The sequence below is a fragment of the Cynocephalus volans genome, chromosome 4 (assembly GCF_027409185.1).
Source record: "Cynocephalus volans isolate mCynVol1 chromosome 4, mCynVol1.pri, whole genome shotgun sequence".
Lineage (NCBI taxonomy): Eukaryota > Metazoa > Chordata > Mammalia > Dermoptera > Cynocephalidae > Cynocephalus > Cynocephalus volans.
In genome coordinates this window covers 149,209,922-149,216,406 of record NC_084463.1, presented here as the reverse complement: position 1 = coordinate 149,216,406, position 6,485 = coordinate 149,209,922, and the positions used below count along the sequence as shown (strand labels likewise).

General features: G+C 38.1%; 1 pseudogene; it reads right to left on the bottom strand.

Moving 5' to 3' along the window:
- Window positions 1-3,814: 3,814 nt before the first annotated feature.
- On the bottom strand, window positions 3,815-4,743 carry LOC134374619 (olfactory receptor 4C46-like; annotated as a pseudogene).
- Window positions 4,744-6,485: the final 1,742 nt, after the last annotated feature.

The window sequence follows — 6,485 nt, the reverse complement described above, 5'->3', positions numbered from 1 at the left end:
AGGCACAATGAACAAAAACATATAGAACTTCCCTTCCCCCTCCTAGGAGATTCAGGATTGTAAAAACCTCAAATTATGAAGCTTTCAGATACAAAATATAAAATGAACAATTTTAACCAATATTAAAAAAGTGAAAGAGGATTTTGACTATAAGAGCAAGGAAAAAGAAATCACAAAATATTATTAGGCATATTTATAGAAAACCCAAATGTAACTTCTGTATATGAAAAATATAACAATTAGAATTAAAGATTAATGGACAGTGCAATAATACAGACACACAGTACAGTGAAATGATGAGATATACAAGTTGAAAGGTGTATTAGTAGATTATGAGAGTAGTGTAAAAAAATGAAAATTATCAAATCAGACAGTAAGAATGTAAATATCATAAGGAAAAGACAGTATTCCAAAACTGGCAAAAGACATGAATATTCAAATTCAGGAAATTCAATGAATCTCTGATAGGATGAATAAAACATAATTCACACCTGGATATATAGTTAATTGAGGAACTATGAGAAAAAGAAAAGTACTTAAAGGGATTCTAAGGGAAAAGACAGAAAGACTTTAGAGAAAAAAAATTATACAGACAGCTAACATAAGTAATGGAAGGTAGAAGACAGTGGGATGGTGTATTCGGAGTAATGACAGAAGCGACTGCCAACTTAAAATTTCATATCAAGAAACATATCTTTCAAGAACTATGGTAAAATAAAGACATTCCTGCTAGATAAAAGAGTTTCCTACCAATAGAACTGCATCAAAGGAGTTTCTAAAGTTTGTCATTCCCGCAATTCTATAAATTGAAAGCTGGGTTAGCAGATAAAAACAGTGTAAGAAAATTATGACATATCAAATTAGATACAGAGTAAGAATGTAATCTGATAAGGAAAAGACATTAAATAAAGAGCAAAGAAATTTATAAATGTGTATGTAACCTTATTAAACACTGATTATTTAATATAATGCAATAATCACTAACTCATAGAGTTAAATTAAAAATCTCAGCTAAAATACTGTACAAAATTAGCACATCCTTTGGTTGAAGGAAATCAGAGTTAAAGCATTAAAAATCTTTGTACTCTTCAGGAGTAGGGTAAAGATAAGGATTAATTATAAGCTTTGCTATATGAACATGTTGAAGTTACTAAGATAGTTCTTCCAAATTAGTAACAGGAAAAATAGAACAAGGAATATAAAACTCTTGAGGAAAATACACTAAATTAATCCAAAAGAATTCAAGAAAAGTAAAAAGGGAATAATAAAATGTGGTACAAATAGAAGCCACAGAACACGTTCATAGAAACAAAACAAATATGTCAGCAAGTGATAAATGTCAATGTTAAATGTAAAAGATAAACACTGTGATGCTGGTTTAAAGAAAAACTAGATAATAAAATCTCAACATATGCTGATTACAAGGGATTTATAAAACACGATGCTCAGAGAGGTTGAAAGTGAAATGATATAAAATGTGTGCCAGGCCAACACTATACAGGTAAAGTTGGTATAGCAATATTAATTTCAGGACAAATAGGATGCAAGTTAGAAAGTATTGCTAGGAATACGTGTTTTAATCCTCAGAAATATATAGTAATTCTTACTTTGTATACGCCTAATGGCACAACCTCAAAATATATAGAAAGCAAAAGGAGAAATAGAGAAATCACAAACCACAGCTGATCTGAATGAGCTCCTAACCTCCTAGCATCTCCTTTGACCTAAAAAGGAGAATCTTAGTATTTTAAGCTGTTGCAGTTTCAGGCAACAGCACAGAGCCTCTGGGGTAGGGGAGAAGGTAGGGGTGTCTGAAAAAAACCACACAGTGTTTATAACACTCTGACAAAAAGAAAAAGCAAAATACCCAGGAAGACCCCTGAAGTTTGGTCCTCAGTCACCCTCATTCCCAGGTACTCCTCAATGCGTGAGAATTTTAATATTTTTAAAAATTTTTGTGACTGGTAAGGGGATCGGAACCCTTGGCTTGGTGTCATCCGCACCTCGCTCAGCCCGTGAGCGCACCAGCCATCCCTATATAGGATCCGAACCCGCGGCCTCGGCGCTCCCAGCGCCTCACTCTCCCGAGTGAGTCACGGCGCCGGCGCTGCCTGAGAATTTTAAAAACTCTTTTCTCCCTAGGAAGGAAAGATTAAATCTCCTAGGGGCTATTTTTTTTTTTTTTTTCAGTGATGAAAATCACAGTGGACAGGTAAATGGATACTTCTGACCCAGGATCCAAGTGATTACTTCTAGGACAGCGTTCTTGAGTCTATGTCACTCTTTCACTGTTTTTCTTCCTTTTCCCTCAAACATAGGAATTCACAAATTAGCAAACAGAGTGATTGAATGAGGAGGGTTTCCTTATAAAAGAGGGCTGAGGACCCACACTTGGCATCTCTGTAGTCAGAATCAAAACCCCAAATCAAAATCACATCCCAGAACTGCTGCAACAGAGACACCACTACCGCCAGCACTGAACAGACATCCACTGCTCTTCCCTCACCGGCACTTTGCTACACTCAAATCTTTTAACACCTCTGACGCTGGGCACTGGAAACTACCTTGGGGCTTCTGAAACTGGGTGTATCCTCTGCCACTCTTCACAGGATGGATTCCATGATGGCTGCATCTTTATATTCTATTTTAAACATGAGGTATGTATATATGTATGTGTCTGAGCCTAGGTCTGTTCTTTGCTGTCTTTGACACTGACTGAGAATATGATCTTGGGCAAGACATTACACACAATGGAGATGTAGTGAGTAAGATCCTTTCCATATCTAAGTCCTGTATCTATTGGGCTGGTGCCGATCAGTACACGTGGGTGGCCAGTGATAAAGGCCTCTGACATAGAGAAAGAACTTTCATATCACAGTACATAAAGAGAGCTGGCCTAATTTTAGCAATTGGCTGGTGCTTTCCTTAAGACCTTTGAGTTTTTTAGTCTGGATGGCCTTCTACCAATTTTTCACCCTTTAAATTTGACTTAATTGGCTTAGCTGTCTTATTTTGTATATTTCGTGATCCTTAGCTTCTGTCCATTTCCTCCTTCATTACAGCAGTGAAGTAACCTGTATGTAGCTAAAAAGCTCAATGGTGCATAAAGCAATAAATTAATAAACCCAAATCCCACTTAGTCTCCTTCCCCCTTTCTCATTTTCGAAAGATAACTACTTTTAACTGTTTGTTTTTATTTCTTGTGGTGCTTTTTAAAAATTGTAATGTTTATACTTGTATTTCTTGATTTATCAAATTTATACATAATTTATTAATTCCTCACTATGAAATCTGAGAAATTTAGTGCATTTATGGGTCTTCACCTCTGTATTTATACTTTTAATTTTAACATGTCAAGGTTTATAATATTTAGGTTTTGTCTTCTTACTGCAATTAAGCCTTCCATGTTTTGCATATAGTGTTATTCAAAAAATTTAAATCCCAAGCGTACATTTGTAATATGATGACTATTTGGGAATAATAGCAGTGCCTACCTCTCTGGAGTGTTATAGACATTACTGTTCAATACCAATATCTATTATTATTTAAAAAAAATTTTTATTGTAAGGAAAGCCTATGAATCCATGTACTGGAGGAATTAAGCCCCAATTTGATAGAATTCCCTAAATATGCACAGTAGTCCTCTTATTGGTTTTCTCCATTTCCTTGCACCATTTCTACTCCTCTTAATGCAGAATCGATGAATTGCAGTGATTAATTTCTTTTTCTTTATCACGTACACATTTCTTGCTGACATCCAAAATGTCCTTTTGAATCTTGTCTTAGTTGACTTAATGTTGAGCTCCAGGTACATTTATTTGTCACCTGAAATACCCTTCCTACTACAAAATTTGTGAATGGCATTTTTCATCTGAGCATTTCTCAAGGTGTAGGTTAAGGGGTTTAACATGGAAGTTATGACAGTGTAGAATAAAGCAATTGCTTTATCAATGGATAAAGTAGCTCTGGGTCTCATGTACACAAATATGCAGGTCACAAAGAATAAGATGATCACTGTGATGTGGGAGACACAAGTAAAGAGGGCTCTGTACCTCCCTTCCAAGCTGTGGGTTCTTAGGGAGTGCAGGATGACCACACTGGAGACCATCAAGAGAAGGAAGTTTAACGTGCAAATAAATCCATTGTTGGCAGCAATGAAGAGCCCAAGAGTGTAGGTGTCAGTACAGGCAAGATTGACCAAAGTGTTCAGATCACACATAAAGTGATCTATGACAGAAGGCTACAGAAGGGTAACTGGATGATGAAGAGGATCTGTATGGTTGTGTGAAGAAAGCCTCTTACCCCCAGTCCTCCCACTAGTAGGCAACAAACCTGCCAGTTCATAATGATGGTGTAGTGCAGGGGCTTACAGATGGCCACAGAATGGTCAAAGGCCATCACAGTAAGTAGGATGCCCTTTGAGCCTCCAAAGAAATGTTCCCCAAAGACTTAAGTCATATGTCCATTGAATAGGATGGGCTTCTTTTCATGGAACAAATCTATGATTAGTTTAGAGGTATCAACAGAGGAATAGCAGGCATCAATAAAGGAGAGATAGGCCAGGAAAAAGTACATAGGGGACCCCAATGATGGGCTGAGAGTAATGGTGACCACAATGAACACATTTTTTATCACAGTGATGGTGTAGATGACAAAACCCACAGCAAATATAATTTTCTGCCCCTTTGGATTCTCTCTAAGCCCTAGTAGAAAAAACTCTGTCAGGTCGTTCCTATTCACCATGTACTTCACATGATGGCTAATTGCATTACCTAAATTTTTTTTGTTAGTGCAAACTTGCATTTATTACACTTGTTCATTCTAATAAATAACAAATATTGGGTTGTATTGTGTTCTGAATACTTAAAAGGTTTTTCTTGACATGGAAATTAAGTCTCCCAGTCCTTGAAGATTACTCAAATTGCCTCCCCTAGTTTAGACTCTGTTAAGAGTATAGGAGGGCTTCCAGGCAAGATGGTGGAAGAGACAGTCCCCAGAGTCACTCTCTCCCACAAATCAACCAATTTACAACTATTAAAAAGCAACAACAGCTAAGCTGGAGCTGCTAGAGCTCAGAGGAAGAGGAGGAGAGACCTATGGAGTTCGTGAAGGCAGGAGAAGCCACAATGAGAGAAAGAAAGAATTGCTTCCACCATTGTGAATTCTGGCTGCTTCCAAGCAGGAGCTGGTGAGTACATGGAGCAAGAGCTGGCAAAAGCTGCAGCTGTGCCCTTCATGTAAAGTTGCTTGGAGGCGGCAGGGGAGAAGAGGGTCTTGTTGGCCTCCAGGCCAGCAAGACTGTTAATAGGGTTCCCATGGACCCACAGAGGAGCAAGGAGCCATAACAACTAAAAAAAAAAAGCCACTAAGAGACCAGTGAGTCACTGCAAGGGACCAGCACATGGCCTGTCCCATGGGAAGTGTTTGGAATACAGGCAGTGGGGGAGATGGGCCCACTGGGTGAACACTGGGGCACAGCATGGACAGCTGATCTGCCCCCCAGTCAGCACAGGGCCACTCAGTGGAGACTAGCCAGGAATATAGAACTGTAGGGGGTGCCATTTGCTGAAAATAGTCAGGCCCAGACCAGAGTTTCCACACAACACAGGTGTACTGGAACTCACAAGACCCAGAAGTAAATACAAGGTTGACAATTAAAATCTGAGCTACACAAAAATGTTACTGTTTCCTCTGTGTAACCGGAGACGGAGAAAAGAGAAAGAAAGAATTCACTCAAAGTACCATCAATGAGGCCTGGAAGGACTGCCAAACAGCAGGGAAGCAGCAGCCCCTGGAGGGACTGATGGCCATCAGGAGAGCAGCCCCGATCCAAAATCAGCCTTTCTTTTTATTGACAAGACAAGGAAGTTTCACAAGAAAAATCAGTTGATTGAATCATCAAAGAAGGACATAAAAACAGGCAGTGTAAAACTTGTAACAGCAGTAAATTAACAATGTGACATTCCAGAATGTAATTTGTAAAAAGCTAAGTTAATTCACCACCAAACAGCTCATCAATAGTAAACATTTTCTTTTTCACATACTTCCTACAGCAATTTCCTTAGCATATTTAAACAGCATTCAAGCAGTTTCCCTCACATATTTTAAGAACAATCAGTAGGTTAAATAGTAGTCATTCAAGCTGGAATCAAACCAGCAACCTAAAACAGTCAAAGTACACAATTCCAACCCTAAACAGTGATTAGAATTGATTAGATGACTTTTTTTATTTTTTATTTTTATTTTAATGTTATTTTTTTAAATTTTATTTTGTCGATATACATTGTGGCTGATTATTGCTCCCCATCACCAAAACCTCCCTCCCTTCTCCCTCCCCCCTCCCCCCCAACAATGTCCTTTCTGTTTGCTTGTCGTATCAACTTCAAGTAATTGTGGTTGTTATATCTTCCCCCCCCCCCCCGTTTTTGTGTGTGTGTGTGTGTGTGTGTGTGTGTGTGAATTTATATATTAATTTTTAGCTCCCA